Raw genomic sequence first — 16936 nt, forward strand, 5'->3', positions numbered from 1 at the left:
AATATCTACATATCCGTATGGTATATACAGATATCATTATATACTTATATATAATAAAAACAGTGTATGGTATATGTAATGTAGTATATAACAATATATTAAATATTGTTGTATGTTATAAATAACATATTATAGGAATATACATGATATATTAAAATATTAATATGTTTAAATATGTAAGATTCCTACATTTACTGTGCTCTCAATAAATTTTTATTTTATTCAAATTGCATCACCTTTCATTTCTTGAAATCGATATTTATACTAGGAGTATAATGCATATTTATAATGTTCAATAACATATAGAATATTAAACCACTGAGAACAAAAGTGACTAAAACTCACAAGGATCCATGCAAAAATGGAAAAAAATGTAAAATAATTTCAATTTCAAATTAGCATAAGCATATATTTCCCCATGAGGGGTTAAGGGAACTGTTCAGGGCTAATTCTGCTCATATCCAATTCTTGGATCCACTGCTATGTGGCCTAGAACAGACTATATAACTACTATTAGCTCCAATCCTCCCCAGTAAAATAGAGATAATAAAGTATGTACTCTCTAAACTTTTTGAGGATTAAATGTGATAATGCATGCATTATGCTCAATTAGATCCTAGTAAGGAATCCCACCAAAAGGTGATAAAAGTCCAGGTTATGAATAAATTATTTTGATTCTAGCCAATTACTAATAATTGAAGAATATGTCAGTTTTTGTGAAAGCCTGGTACTACAAAGGCCTAATATTAAGAATACAAAGGCTTAGTATACAAATAAAATTGTATTTAGAAGAAAAATGTTATTTTCTATCTTTTCTCATCTTCTGTGAAAGATGATATTTTTCTCCATAGGTTAAATGGTTATGAATGAATATATGTGTATTAAATATATTCATATACATATATGATGGCATTCTTGTGCTTCTTATTCCCCTTATTTCTCTGTTACTTCAACCATTTGCTTTATATTGCTTCTTATTTACTGCATTACTCTAACAGGAAGCTATTTCAACTTATATAAATTTTTAAATAACTTCAAATACTGAAAGCTCTGTGCTGATTTTATTAATGATGTAGTAGGTCATAAAATATCAAAGGAAGTAATGCTCATGGACGAGTTAGCACCAAAATCTTTCTCCGTATACATTTTGTGTTTCAAGATGGCATGGGATTGGGAAAGAGCAGCATGAATCTGAAAAATGGAACAGAAAATAAGTGTTTATCTGCTTCTTATGAATTATAAATTCTTTTTCTTTTAGAATCAGGCTTAAACTTGACTTGACTCCAATGATGTGGTAAACTGCAAATAATCCACAAATTCCTAAAAATTTTGCAGGCCAAAGTATTTTTCCTTTGTTTTGTAATTATCATTTATTCTAGAAACTCAAAAGACTAAGTCTATTTCTCATTTATTTTATTTGAATTTTTAGTATTTATTTGAAATATTTTCAACTCACTCACACGGTGCAAGGGTAGTACAAAGAATTCTCATATACCCCTCACCAAGAGGCCTCACTGAAATTTTACCAACTGTCCAATTATGTCTTTTATGGAAAGGATCTAATCTTCAATCATTACACTTAGCTGTCATTTCTCTTCAGCATCCCTCACTTTAGAATCGTTCTTCTGACCTTTCTTGATCTTCATGAATTTAACAATTTTGAAAATTACTGTCCAATTACTTTGTAGAACTTCTCTCAATTTGGATTAGTTCAATGTTTCCTCAAGTATAATTTCAGGTTACGCATTTTCTGGTAGAAATATCACAGAAGTGATGCCATATTCTTACTCCTGTGAGGTAGTCCATGATATCAAGTTGCCTATGAAAGTTATTTCAACTCTGATCACTGGAATATGGATGCCGGCCTTCTCCAACGTGAATTAACTCTTTTCACCTTGGGAATTTTAAGTATTTTGGAGGATCTAATTTGAGACTGTGTGAATATTGCACTCCTTATCAAAACCATATACCCTAGTTTTAGAGTCCCTTGATGGATGCTATTTGAATTATTAATGATGATTGTCACATGGTGATTTTCTAATTGTATCATCCCTTCAAAATTTGTTAGTTCACATTCTATTTTAAGGAAGGCATTTTTCTCACTTTTTTTTTTTTTTAGGAAGGCATTTCTTGTCACATTTTTTTGCTAATTTGTTCTAGATTTGACCCTTTACCTATTGGTAACTCCCATTTCAAAGAATGAGAAACGTAGCCTTACTGCTCCAGCTTCGTGAGTGGTATTGGCCCTCAGCTCTCGGTCCTCTTGAAAACTTCCCTCCACTGTAGATCGCTGCCCTGCTCATGGCCATGCCTACTTCTTGGAGGCAGCCTGCATCCGATGAGCAGTAGATGAAGGAGTATAAAAGGCCGGTCTCCTTGCCACAACTGAAGGGTCCAGCCTGGGTTCAACATACTTCTTGAGGTAGATGCTGAGATCTCTGTTGTGGCTGCATCAGAATCCAAATTCTCCCTCTCACTAAGTCTGTTTCCACTGGTGGTGTTACCAAGAGTACTCCCTTATAGACTTCCTGCAGGGCAATCTCTGACTCAGAGTGGGCTTCCTGGGGTTCCCAGCCCACAACAGAGTATATTTGCATTTCAGTAATTAATCATTATGTTCTACAGTATTAAGGAAATATAGAAGTAGATTAATAATAAATACCTATATAACCAAAGCTATAAAATCTAAAATATCAGGAATTAATATAATTACTTCTGGAGTCCATACACTTACAGACTATAGGTGAATTTAGTACGATATTGTATATATATATATATTTTTTAATTAGCTCCAATCTAACTTTTTCTAATGAAATTGACAATTCTTTCATTCATAAGTTTGGTAAAAAAAAATTATAGATAGAGCTCATATTACCATGCACAAATTAATACAAGTGCTTCGTGAAAGGCTAGAAAGGAAGACAGTGGGCATTTTGGATATTATCTTCGGATTTACAGCTTAATGTTGAATGGTAAGCATGCTGGAGGCAGACCGCCTCTGTCTGACACTACGTTAGGTATAACTGTGTGATCTTAGGACATTACTGAACCATTCTTATCTTCGGTCTCCTTCAGCAGATACCAGTGATTGTCTCTTTAGACTATTCAAATGATTAAGTAAAAATAATGCATGCAAAGTGCTTGCAAGAGTATGTGGTAGGTGTCAATACATGCCATCTATTATTATTGTTTGAAGCACCCTCACATCAGGTACAGGCATTGTTTTCATGTTACTAGCAGCTCCAGAGGCAGCTGTGATGTGGTGCAAATAGCACTACACTTGGAGTCTGGAGAATGTGTTGAGGATTTTGGCTTTTACACTTACTATGTGATCTTGACTACATTTTGCTCCAGTTCTCTAATCTCTAACATTAAGAACATTTTGCATTTGCAGAACATCATTATAAAGATTCAATAGATTAGTGCTTGGGAGACCCTCTAATGTCTGACACAGGAGGCATTCAATAAGTGGGAGGATGAAAGAATGGGGAGAGGTAGCACAGTCTTGATATTTGCTTCACAAGGATATTGGTGAATTGTTCAGGTAGCAAAGATTATGTGCATGTCTTAGTACTCATCTGTGTCTTTTACACAAACTAATCACTTCTGCATTGTCTTCTGACCTGTTTTCATTACTCACACTAGCCCTTATCAAGCTCGACACTTCTTGTGTCTATGCCAGTACAATCGTCATGATGTTCTAACTTCTTTGTCAAAAATTACTCCAAACCTAGTGATTAAAATGTACAATTTTCCTAAAAATATGTTCCAAGCCCTCAGATTATTTCTATTTCTATGAGCTTGTTCATAAACCTATGAAAACATGAAGGTGCCATCTCGTTCAAGACGCACATCCGGGTGATGATGACTTCCACCAAATGCCCTGCTGCAGAATGCCCACAAATAAAAGTTAATGCCTTCTGTGGCTGAAGTGGAAATTTTATGATGCTCAGTGGCTTTAGGCTGGCAACAAAAAACTTTCTACTTACATAGGCAGGGAAATGTATCTTGAAATATTAATTATCATGCTTTGCTTTTTTTGCATTCCCATCTCATAGTCACTCGGCATCATCCACACTGCCTGGAGAAGAGTCAATATTATTAGCTTAAGCATAAAAAAATCCCCCAAACAAACAAACAAGACTCTTTTATATTTCACAAATACGCTTTTTAGAATCAAAAGGGAAATGCTGGAGGAAAGCTGGGGACAGAGGTCAACAATAGATTAAACAGAGAATCAGTGGAGCAACACCACCTGTATCCGCTCCTTGGGGAGATGAGATGAAGGTCACCTACAAGGGAATAGAGACTATGTCCTTAGAAGGGTTATAGAGGCCAAGAAATCAAAGGGCTTGCCCCGGGTGAGTCCTGGAGAAGGGAGTGGGGTCAGAATTAAGAACTGCTGAGCACCTTCTCTGCCCACCCCGAACAAGGAAGTCTGATGGAAGTAGGCCAAGGTCAGTGGACCATCTCTCACGATCAGTGTTGAGGGACCTCAGGGCCCCATCAGTTGCCTTCTTGTTGTGGTCCATTCAGAGCCTCCCATGTTGAACCTACATTGTCCAGCAAAAAGTGAACTTGTCTTTTCTCCAACATTCTTCCCGAGCCACTTCTGACTACCTCACACAGACCACTCACGTCTTTCCCTTGATCATCCTTACTCTGGTTCAAGACAGAAGAACCAGGGACAAAATAGAGTTCTTGTTACCCTAGTGGTCCAAGTGGGGATGAAGGGAAGACTAGCACTGGCCCTTGGATAGGACAGTGGAGAAATTCATTCAGATTTCAAATGTGTGTAAGATTTTCTCTATCATCACTCATTCTTGACTTCAAAAAGTATGACTATGGTAGTTAAAGTAAAAAATTGCTCATGCATTGCTGTTCCAGAGTCTTGCTATGCAAAATTATGTCTCTTACTTACTTATATGTAAGAGATTAGATGGAAATAGAGATAGAAAGGTAAAGGAAATATGTGTATTTCTAGATAAATGCACATAATTATGGTATACTTAAGAAAATTGCTAATTAACAAACAATAGGTGTGACCTAGATCTCTTAACTAATTTCTTATTTTAAAATTGTTGAGATTGTGAGGAAAGGAGGGGACATGATAAGCTGCAAGATACTTTCCAATTTTAAGTTCTCCGTCAGTGATTTAGGATGTAGGCTTTTATGGGAACTTACAAGATTTTAAATTATATTTTCATCATATAAATTTAAGAAACTAAACAGTATGTACCTGCTTTATTTTAAGGAATCTTAGAATGTATAAAACTTGAGTAGCTGTCTGAACACATAAAACAATAGAAGCCATTTGTCTTTAATAACTGGATACAAAAACTTTGCTTATAGAAACAACACATTGCAATATTGGTGATTATAGCTGCTTTAAAGGAATAGCATGAAGTGTATCCTGTGCAATAATTCTTGATTTAGTCAAAGAATTATAGTGGAATATTTAGTCTGCCCATGTGTCCTGAACTATTCATTTCCTGTTACTTTGCTGGAGGCAGAAGCCAAAGTCTTTCAGTTTTCCTGTCTTTATTATACATCTGCTGGTTATTGCTGTTTAAGCTGACTTGGTTCCTGATGACCACAAGGTGACTTGCTATAGTTGTTTTGCCAAAAGACATTAGCAGCAACACGTGTTTCTAAATGCATTCAATGTTGTTTTGAGACTTTTCAAATAACTTGGGAGCAATCAAACGTAGACTACACACATGTAACCATAAGTTAATGTAAACTTCTTTAGAGAAAAAGGACATGGTTGGTTTCAATCTATGAATTGCTTTGATTTAAATTTTTTTATTGAAGTTATATTTCTACATTGCATTTAGATTTGGATACGGTTTATCTCACTCTCTATACTTTTCAGAGCACATTACTTAAACGTTTATATCAACTACACAACATATCAAAGCATTCTCCAGAGAACTTTCAATAGACTGTGCGCATGTTGCCTAGATTACTTCTTTATCTAGATTTGCTAGAGAGAACACCTACTTACAAATGTACAATGATTAGAGCCCAATTTTACATTCATAGAAGAATTAATTTACTCCACATTCACTGTTCAATAATATTTTAGTACATAATGTTTGATTTGATAAAAGGAAGCAGAATAGTTTGAGATTTTTCAGCATTCATTCAGAATTTAGTTAAGAATTTTATCTTTGTTAGTTACACCCAAAATTTTAAATGCACCTTTTGTATACATATATATTTTTTGCAGCTATAATATGATCACTGTTGCCGTTATCAACTGTGCATGTCTCTGCTCAGCACTGTGTCGATCCAGGTTCCTTTTCAGAGCACATTATCCCCTCAAGCCACTTAAAAAGCAAGGGATTTATCTGAGGATATGAGAAATAGACTCCAGGTTGAGTGTTCATAAATGATTACCAAGCCACGAAAGAGGCTACTGTCTTTTCTATAACTGATAACTGGACAGGGAGTTGGGAAGCTATTCCTTCAGCCACCAGCTGCAGAATCAGAAGGCCACTGCTACAATCAGGAATCCCATAACAGCTGAAAATCACCATGAGCAGCTATTGCCACCAGTTCCAGACCATGCCACCCTTTGCATACCTTTGTCACCAGTTTCCCCTCTACCTCTCGTCATACACAAAGCCAGTGACTTTATACTGCACTTCTGCTAAGACTTCCACAGAAAAATCAAGGATCTCCTGGATAGTGGATAGCCCAAATTTCACCAGCAGCAGAAATGTGACCCCTCCTTCACTTCTGCTTGTCAAATATTGAGCGCCTCTGGGGTAGCCAAATTTGCATCATATCCAGATTTTCAGGAGTGACTGAGAAATCTAGTTTCAACTTTGCAGCCTTTGCGAGACAATATACATTAGAAGGAAGTAGAGAGCCCATGTCCTGTATGACCACAGATATTTAAGTATATTGTCTTACATCCACATAAAAACACTATTAGTCAAATTACTCCATTTGGCCCACAGGGAAACTAAAACTCAAGTCGTTTAAATAATTTGCATACAACCAAACCTTTGTGATTTCCACTACACTTTAATTTTACCTCCGCCTGAATTCTCCTTTTTTAAATGACTGATATTTTTCCCCTGCTCACCATAAACAGATAACTTTTGATAGACTGCACAAATTACTTAGGCTCTTCCTTATCTGAACTTACTAAACAGAATACAATGATTAGAATCAATTTTTAAATCTTCTTTTTCTTTTATTTAGCCTCTTTAAAAGACAACAGAACATATTTATTAAAATGTATTGTTAGTGAATAAATTTGTGTCAGTTCTTCTTGTTATGAAGATAGATAAGTTAAATATCCTACACATCTTTACGAAACAGTGAAAAATCATTGGTTTCATTTTATTTTGGATTTCTATTTTTTTCTTATAGAATTAGGATTAAAAAAGGAACAACGTTATCATGGTAAAAATTAAGAAAAGAAGATCTGTGAACTTGAAAAGGCTAAAAATCCACAAGAGGACAAAAAGGAACCATTATGATACTTGAAGATATTGTAATTTCATCAAATACATTTTGGGAAAGTTAATGTTTTCTACTTTTTCCTTTAGCTAAAAGATAACAAAGGAAAAAATATTTTGCTTCTTTATTTAACATTATCATTTATTCTTGATACTTATCTTTAACAAGGTAAGTATGTTTGTTAAGGAGAAGATTCAGTAAGTCTGGCTACGGGTGTCATAACCTCCACTGTCCTTCAAAATCTCTCCCCAAATTGCTCATGAGTAAAGACATCCAAAATTAAGTATGATTATGGGTCCTGTTAGCATTTAATTCTCTTAATGCCTTTTCTTCTCTTTGTACTAATTCACTACTTTCATCTAGAGTAGTTCAATTCCTGCTTTAAAATTAATGTTATGAATTTGCCATGACCTTTTTTCATTGACTCTTCAAAGCTGAAAGAGTAAGCAGGGACATCTTAATTATTTTGACTTTATGTAGATTAAGTAGATTACATGGATTAAGAAAAGAAAGGAAAGAAAAAAGTGAAAGTAAGTATGACAGAATAGTAATATATAAATCTATAAATATATAGTAATAGTCTTTAATTAATATATGGTAATAGTTTCATCAGCTACTTGTTTGACATTAAATACTTTCCTTAATTGGAAATAATAACACAGACCATAATATACTGTCATATCTCAAGATGGTACTTCTACTCACTTTGTATATTTTGTTATGAGGAAGATTTTCTTAAATTTTTATAGGTCTTTTAAACTACAATTTTGATCATTTCTTCTTCCAGTCTTTATAAAAAATTGATATCTGTTCATTCTCCCATAGGTGAAATTTCAAGTGTTAAGAAGTCAATATAACATTTATGAGGAAACTCGCAACCAGCAAGATTAAAATAATAATGTGTGTTGTTTGGTGAACCAATATGGAATAGGCTAACTATGTTAGTTCTTTGATATCTTTTGATCACCCATATTTCATTTCATCCCCTCCAAGCAGCAGGCATATTTCCTTTGATGTAATTCTCTCCTCTACTGTGTGGGATAGTAAATCTTTCTATTATGGATGCCAAAGGGTCAGATAGATGTTTTCTTTCACTTGGGACAGAGCCAGAGGTTGATCCTATAACTAGGCTCAGCCAACTGAATGCTCTCTTTTGGGTCTTTCCATGTTGAGCAAGCAACACACTTACCAATGTTTAGATTTTTTTCCTTTTTTTAAAAATGGAGCCCTAACAAGATTGTTCCTGCTATGAAACATTCTGAATGTTCCATCATTCTCTTCACTTGTCCTTGTTCTTGCTGGTTTCCAAACCTGGATTTATGGTCTTTGATTGAATTTTTTTAGACTTCTAATAATCTCCTTTTTTTCCCAAGAAGTTAGCCAGAGTCAGTTTAAACTTGCAACCAAAGACCCCTAAATGAATCAGAAATGAATGTGAGAGAATGGAATATTAGCAACAGATCTTCAGAGAATATATAGTGTTTGGAATTACCTGTTCAAGAATGGGTGAAAGGAAGTATCTTTCATTCATTTTCTAGAATGGAAAGTAACAGCATAAATCACAGTGGTGAAATAATTAATATATTATTTACTGGAGCCACAAGTTTCTGCCACTATAGAAGGCTATACAAAATAGCCTAGGGATCAGAGGACCACAAGACAAGGTAGCTACTAATAGTAGACAGAGGTGAATAACTTGAAACAGAGACAGACAAGTCCCTAATGGTACAGACAGAAAATCAAGGAATTTCTGTGAACATGCTGCAAAGGTCTCTTAAGCCTTGTAGAATAGAGCTGGGCTTGATGAAAACAAAAGAAAATCTGATTATCGTGGTATGGATTGACATATTACAATACTAGTGAAATTCACAGTATACGAAATTACAGCCTTGATTAAGAAAGAGTGAAATAATTGAAGTGAGAGAATCTTTGAAAATTCCAAAGAGTAGGAGTAATACAATTTTTTTTTAACCCTTTCGAGTCACCCACCAATAAATTTCTGGACAATGTTAGTAAATGCTGTGGCAAAGATAATAGGAGGACAATATCTTGTAGGCCTCGTGAATGATTACAAATGTTTTGACTTTTACTCTGAATAAGATAATTGAGAGTAGAGAAATGATGTTACTGATTTACTCTTTAGTATAATCTCTCTTATTGCTCTGTTGCAAAACATTGGAGGAACAGAGTGAAAGTAAGGAGATCAGTTAGGAGACTTTTTAATAATTCATGAAAGAGGTAATAATGGTTTGAATCAAGATGATAGCAGTGGAAGTCATGAAAAATGGTTACATTAGAATATATTTTAGAGGAAAAGTTAACAGGTGAGTTGATGGGTATGAGTTTTGAGTAAAAGTGGTAAAGGATGATCTCAAGGTTTTTGGTCTGCACAACAGCACAAATGGAATAGCCAATAAGCAGAAATGGGGAACACTGCTGGATGAGCAGCTTCTGTTAGTAGGAAGTGGAACAATGAGGTTCCATATTGAACTTGTTAATTTTTGTAATGCTTCTAGACAATCACATGACCATGGCAAGTAGGCAGTTGGATAGATGAGTCTGGAATTCAGTTACAAGTTTCAAGATAGAAATAGAAATATAGAAATATAGGAGTCATTAGTATACAGACATTTGATGCAAATGATAAAACACTTTGCGACTAGGTCTCCACATCCACAAACACAGTAGTGAATGATGTAACAGGAGTGTCTTCATCTGCATGATGTGGAAAACCTTCCACTGTAGTCAGAAACCAATTTATTTATTTATTTCAAATAACAGGAAGTCATCAGAGAGGGCATTCCAGCACAGATTTGGCTGCTTGAGAAAATCTCAAGGACTCAGAATCCTTGCTTCACAAAAGTTATCCTTATCATGCAACATTCGTCCTTGTGGTTGTAAGACGTTCACTCCCATTCCAACCTCTTATTAAATTCCAGTCAAGAGAATAAGAAATAAACGTAGGGCGAAATTCAAGAAAACACAACTTTTTCAGAAATATCCACAAGACTTTGATAAATCTTATTCACTAAAAATATGTGATCTGGCCACCTGTACCCGTAAGATAACCTAGAAAATGTAGTAGTTTAACTGGAGATCACATATTGAGAAAAAGGATGGAACTAGATGCTGAATGGATAACAACTACCAAGAGTTCCACAAACCACAGCAGTGAATTTTAATGGTGAGTGAGAGGGAGTCATGATCCCCTGGGAGTGAGAATCAAATTCATCTGAAATAGTTTTTCACACTAAGTGCACATACACACACACTCACTGATATTGAGAGTTACTGTTCTGGATGGCATTCTTCCTTTTTGAAACATACTCAAGCCTCAGGCATATGGAGACATCAGACATATTAAGAACCATTAAACTAGATGATCTCTAAAATTTGGGATAGTGCAAACTCAAAAAAAATCCCCTTATTGCATGATTTAGAGCAAATAAATTATGTTTTTAGATACTTTTACTGTAATAAATGCCCAAAAGAATCAACTTCCATCAGTTGCTAAACATGTCTTCTGTTCCATCTGATGTTCTTGCTGGAAGCACATTTTCACACTGTCATTATGTGCCCTGTGATTATATGATGCATATCCCATACAGCTGCAGGAAGATTTTTCAACCTAGTATTAGAAAAGGCAACACCCTGGTTTTTAGAAAAAAAATCAAAGCTCTATTCTTCCAAATTACATAATCTTCTTGAATTGCTTCCTTATAGCACTCACATGCACAGGCACAAACACACACACAAGCTGGAGGTAAACTTTAGATTCCAAAGGAAGGGATTATCACAATCATAAAGGGAAATGCACCTTGTAGAAACTTGCCTGGACGGACCAAAAGACAGAATATTGTATTTTTTAAGTAGATTTTCTTTCCGTCAATGAGTGATCAGATGACCTACTTCTCAAAGAAAATATGAAGTTTAACTAGTTAAGAAAAAGGAAAAGAATGGAAATCTCCTTTTCAATGTATAAGACTATGATATTCTTGAGTTTTAATACAGCAATAAAGGGATTTCACATATTCAACAGGTATTTATTGAATACTTATTATGTGCCAGACATTGTAGATACAGTAGTCCTATTACAGTGTTGAAATAATACGATTTCTAAGATAATATCATATTTTTGAAAATGGGTACTAATGGGTTTTTGTGATTCCTAAAGACACTTTTTTCTTTTTTTAAATTTTTTGTTTATTGCAGTAACATTGGTTTATAACATTGTATAAATTTCAGGTGTACATCATTATACTTCTATTTCTGTAGAGATTACATCATGTTCACCACCCAAATACTAATTACAACCCATCACCACACACATGTGCCTAATCATCCTTTTCACCCTCCTCCCTCCCCCCTTCCCTTCTGGTAACCACCAATCCAATCTCTGTCTCTATGTGTTTGTTTATTGTTGTTATTCTCTACTACTTAATGAAGGAAATCATACGGTATTTGACCTTCTCCCTCTGACTTATTTCACTTTGCATAATGCCCTCAATGTCCATCCATGTTGTCACAAATGGCTGGATTTCATCGTTTCTTATGGCTGAGTAGTATTCCATTGTGTATCTATACCACATCTTCTTTATCCATTCGTCCCTTGATGGGCACTTAGGTTGCTTCCAAGTCTGGGCTATTGAGAATAATGCTGCAATGAACACAGGGGTGCATGTATCTTTATGCACTGGTGTTTTCATGTTCTTTGGATAAATACCCAGCAGTGGAATAGCTGGATCATATGGTAGTTCTATCCTTGATTTTTTGAGAAATCTCCATACTGTTTTCCATAGTGGCTGCACCAGTTTGCACTCCCACCAGCAGTGTATGAGAGTTCCCTTCTGTCCACATCCTCTCCAACACATATTGTTTCCTGTCTTGTTAATTATAGCCATTCTGACGGGCGTGAGGTGATATCTCATTGTAGTTTTGATTTGCATTTCCCTGATAGTTAGTGATTTTGAACATCTTTTCACGTGTCTGTTGGCCATCTGTATATCTTCTTTGGAGAAATGTCTGTTCAGGTCTTTTGCCCATTTTTTAATTGGGTTGTTAGTTTTTTGTTGTTGAGATACATGAGTTCTTTATATATTTTGGAGATTAAGCCCTTATCAGATGTATGGTTTGCAAATATCTTCTCCCAATTGTTAGGTTGTCTTTTCGTTTTGTTGATGGTTTCCTTTGCTGTACAGAAGATTTTTAGTTTGATGTAGTCCCATTTGTTTATTTTTTCTATTGTTTCTCTTGCCCGGTCAGACATGGTGCTTGAAAATATTTTGCTAAGACCGATGTCGAAGAGTGTACTGCCTATGTTTTTTTCTAGAAGTTTCATAGTTTCAGGTCTTACATTCAAGTCTTTAATCCATTTGGAGTTAATTTTTGTGTATGGTGTAAGGTAAGGGTCTACTTTCATTTTTTCGCATGTGGCTGTCCAGTTTTCCCAACACCATTTGTTGAAGAGACTTTCTTTTCTCCATTGTATGTTCTTGGCTCCTTTGTCAAAGATTAGCTGTCCATAGATGTGTGGGTTTATTTCTGGGCTTTTGATTCTATTCCATTGATCTGTGTGTCTGTTTTTGTGCCAGTACCACGCTATTTTGGTTACTATAGCTTTGTAGTATATTTTGAAATCAGGGAGTGTGATACCTCCAGCTTTGTTCTTTTTTCTCAGGATTCCTTTACCTATTCGGGGTCTTTTGTTGTTCCATATAAATTTTAGGATTCTTTGTTCTATTTCTGTGAAAAATGTTGTTGGAACTTTGATAGGGATTGCATTGAATCTATAGATGGCTTTAGGAAGTATGGACATCTTAACTATGTTAATTCTTCCAATCCAAGAGCATGGACTATCTTTCCATTTCTTTGTGTCTTCTTCAATTTCTTTCAGCAATGTTTTATAGTTTTCAGTGTACAGCTCTTTCACCTCTTTGGTTAAGTTTATTCCTAGGTATTTTATTCTTTTTGTTGCTATTGTAAATGGGATTGTATTTTTAATTTCTCTTTCTGCTACTTCGTTGTTAGTGTATAGAAATGCAATTGATTTTATATGTTGATTTTGTATCCTGCAACTTTACCATATTCGTTTATTACTTCTAAAAGTTTTCTGGTGGATTCTTTAGGATTTTCTATATATAAAATCATGTCATCTGCAAATAGTGACAGTTTCACATCTTCCTTTCCAATTTAGATCCCTTTTATTTCTTTCTCTTGCCCCATTGCTCTGGCTAGGACTTCCAGTACTATGTTAAATAGGAGTGGTGACAGTGGGCATCCTTGTCTGGTTCCTGTTCTTAGAGGGATAGCTTTCAGTTTTTCACCATTGAGGATGATATTAGCTGTGGGTTTCTCATATATGGTCTTTATTATGTTGAGGTACTTTCCTTCTATACCCATTTTATTCAGAGTTTTTGTCACAAATGGATGCTGTATCTTGTCAAATGCTTTCTCTGCATCTATTGAGATGATCATATGATTTTTATTCTTCATTTTATTAATGTGGTGTATCACGTTGATTGATCTGCAAATGTTAAACCATCCCTGCATACCTGGAATAAATCCCACTTGATAATGATGTATAATCTTTTTAACGTATTGTTGTATGCGATTTGCTGGTATTTTGTTGAGGATTTTTGCATTGATGTTCATCAGTGATATTGGCCTGTAATTTTCTTTTTTTGTGTTGTCCTTGTCTGGTTTTGGTATCAGGGTAATGTCGGCTTCATGGAATGAGTTAGGGAGCTTCCCCCCCTCCTCAATTTTTGGGAAGATTTTGAGAAGGATAGGTATTAAGTCTTCTTTGAATGTTTGGTAGAATTCCCCAGGGAAGCCGTCTGGTCCTGGACTTTTATTTTTGGGGAGGTTTTTGATTACTGTTTCGATCTCCTTACTGGTGATTGGTCTATTCAAATTCTCTACTTCTTCTTGATCCAGTTTTGGAAGGTTGTATGATTCTAAGAATTTATCCATTTCTTCCAGATTATCGAATTGGTTGGCATATAGCTTTTCATAGTATTCTCTTATAATCTTTTGTATTTCTGAGGTGTCTGTTGTAACCTCTCCTCTTTCATTTCTGATTTTACTTATTTGTGCCTTCTCTCTTTTTTTCTTGGTGAGTCTAGCTAAAGGTTTGTCAATTTTGTTGATCTTTTCAAAGAACCGGCTCTTGGTTTTATTAATTTTTTCTATTGTTTTTTTGGTCTCCATTTCATTTATTTCCGCTCTGATTTTTATTATTTCCCTTCTTCTACTGATTTGGGGCTTTATTTGTTCTTCTTTTTCCATTTCCTTTAGGTGCATTGTTAGATTGTTTATTTGAGATTTTTCTTGTTTATTGAGATAGGCCTGTATTGCTATAAACTTCCCTCTTAGAACCGCTTTTGCTGTATCCCATAAATTCTGGCATGTTGTATTTTCATTTTCATTTGTCTCCAGGTATTTTTTGATTTCTTCTTTGATTTCTTCGTTGACCCAGTCGTTGTTCAGTAGCATTTTGTTTAATCTCCACGTATTTGTGGCTTTTCTGATTTTCTTCCTATAGTTGATTTCTAGTTTCACACCGTTGTGGTCAGAAAAGATGCTTGGTATTATTTCAATCTTCTTAAATTTATGGAGACTTGTTTTGTGGCCTAATATGTGATCAATCCTGGAGAATGTTCCATGTGCATTTGAAAAGAATGTGTATTCTTTGGTTTTTGGATGGAATGCTCTGTATATATCTAGTAGGTCCATCTGTTCTAGTGTATCATTTAAGGCCAATGTTTCCTTATTGATCTTCTGTTTGGATGATCTATCTGTTGGTGTAAGTGGAGTGTTAAAGTCCCCTACTATTATTGTGTTACTGTCTATTTCTCTTTTTATGTCTGTGAATAATTGCTTTATATATTAAGGTGCACCTACATTGGGTGCGTAGATATTTACAAGTGTTATATCCTCTTGTTGGATTGTTCCCTTTAGCATTATGTAATGCCCTTCTTTGTCTCTTTCCACAGTTTTTGTTTTAAAGTCTATTTTGACTGATATGAGTACTGCTACCTCAGCTTTCTTTTCTTTGCCATTTGCATGGAGTATCTTTTTCCATCCCTTCACTTTCAGTTTGTGAGTGTCTTTAGGTCTGAAGTGTCTCTTGTATGCAGCATATATATGGGTCTTTTTTTTTTATCCAGTCAGCCACCCTATGGCTTTTAATTGGAGCATTTAGTCCATTGACGTTTAAAGTAGCTATTGATAAGTATGTACTTACTGCCATTTTTTAACTTTTTTTTTTCTCAGGGTTTTAGTAGTCCTTCTCTGTTCCTTTCTTCTTCTATACAGAATTGATGGTCTCTTTAGTTTGACCTCTCTCTGAAAGCTCTACTCTTTAACTCCCCTCCTCCTTCCTTTTATGTTTTTGATATCATATCTAACCTCTTTTTTGTGCATTTGTATCCATTACGTTCTTATCATGGATATAGATAATTTTTCCTATTTGTGGTCTTCTCTTTTTCCCTTAAATCAGTCCCTTTAACATTTCTTGCAGCACTGGTTTCTTGTTGACGAACTTCTTTAATTTTTGCTTGTCTGGGAAATTTTTGATCTCTCCTTCCATTTTGAATGATAACCTTGCTGGGTAGAGTATTCTTGGCTGTAAGTTTTTTCCCTTTAGCACTTTAAATATATGGTGCCACTCTCTTCTAGCCTGTAATGTTTCTGCTGAGAAGTCAGCTGATAGCCTTATGGGGTTTCCTTTGTATGTAACTTGACTTTCTCTTGCGGCTTTTAGTATTCTCTCTTTATCTTTAATTCTGGATATTTTGATTATGATGTGTCTTGGTGTGGGCCTCTTTGGGTTTATCTTGTTTGGGGCTCTCTGTGCTTCCTGTACCTGGATATCTGTTTCCTTCCTTAGGTTAGGGAAGTTTTCATCTATTATTTCTTTAAATAGATTCTCTGCCCCTTTGTCTCACTCTTCTCCTTCCGGGACACCTATAACACGGATGTTAGTGCGCTTGATGTTGTCCCTGAGGTCCCTTAGACTGTCCTCACTCTTTTTAATTCTTTTCTCTTTTACCTGTTCACCTTGGGTAATTTCTTCTAGTCTTTCGTCCAGCTCTCAGATCCGTTCTTCTGTATCCTCTACTCTGCTTTTGAGTCCCTCTAATGAATTTTTCATTTCCAGTATTGTATTCTTCATTTCTGATTGGTTCTTTTTTATATCTTCCATTTCTTTGTTGACATTCTCACTGAGTTCATCTATTCTTCTCCCCAGATCAGTGAGCATCCTTAACACTCTTAGTTTGAACTCTCTGTCAGGTAGGTTGCTCATTTCTGTTTCACTTAGTTCCTTTTCTGGGGTTTTGTCCTGTTCCCTTACTTGGAATGTATTCCTTTGCCTCCTCATTTTGCCTCTTTCCCTGTACTTGTGTCTATGTATTAGGTAGGTCAGCTACGTCTCCTGCTCTTGGATATGTGACCTTAT

This window comes from Ceratotherium simum, chromosome 10 (assembly GCF_057802395.1).
Source record: "Ceratotherium simum simum isolate JZ-2026a chromosome 10, ASM5780239v1, whole genome shotgun sequence".
Taxonomy (NCBI): Eukaryota; Metazoa; Chordata; class Mammalia; order Perissodactyla; family Rhinocerotidae; genus Ceratotherium; species Ceratotherium simum.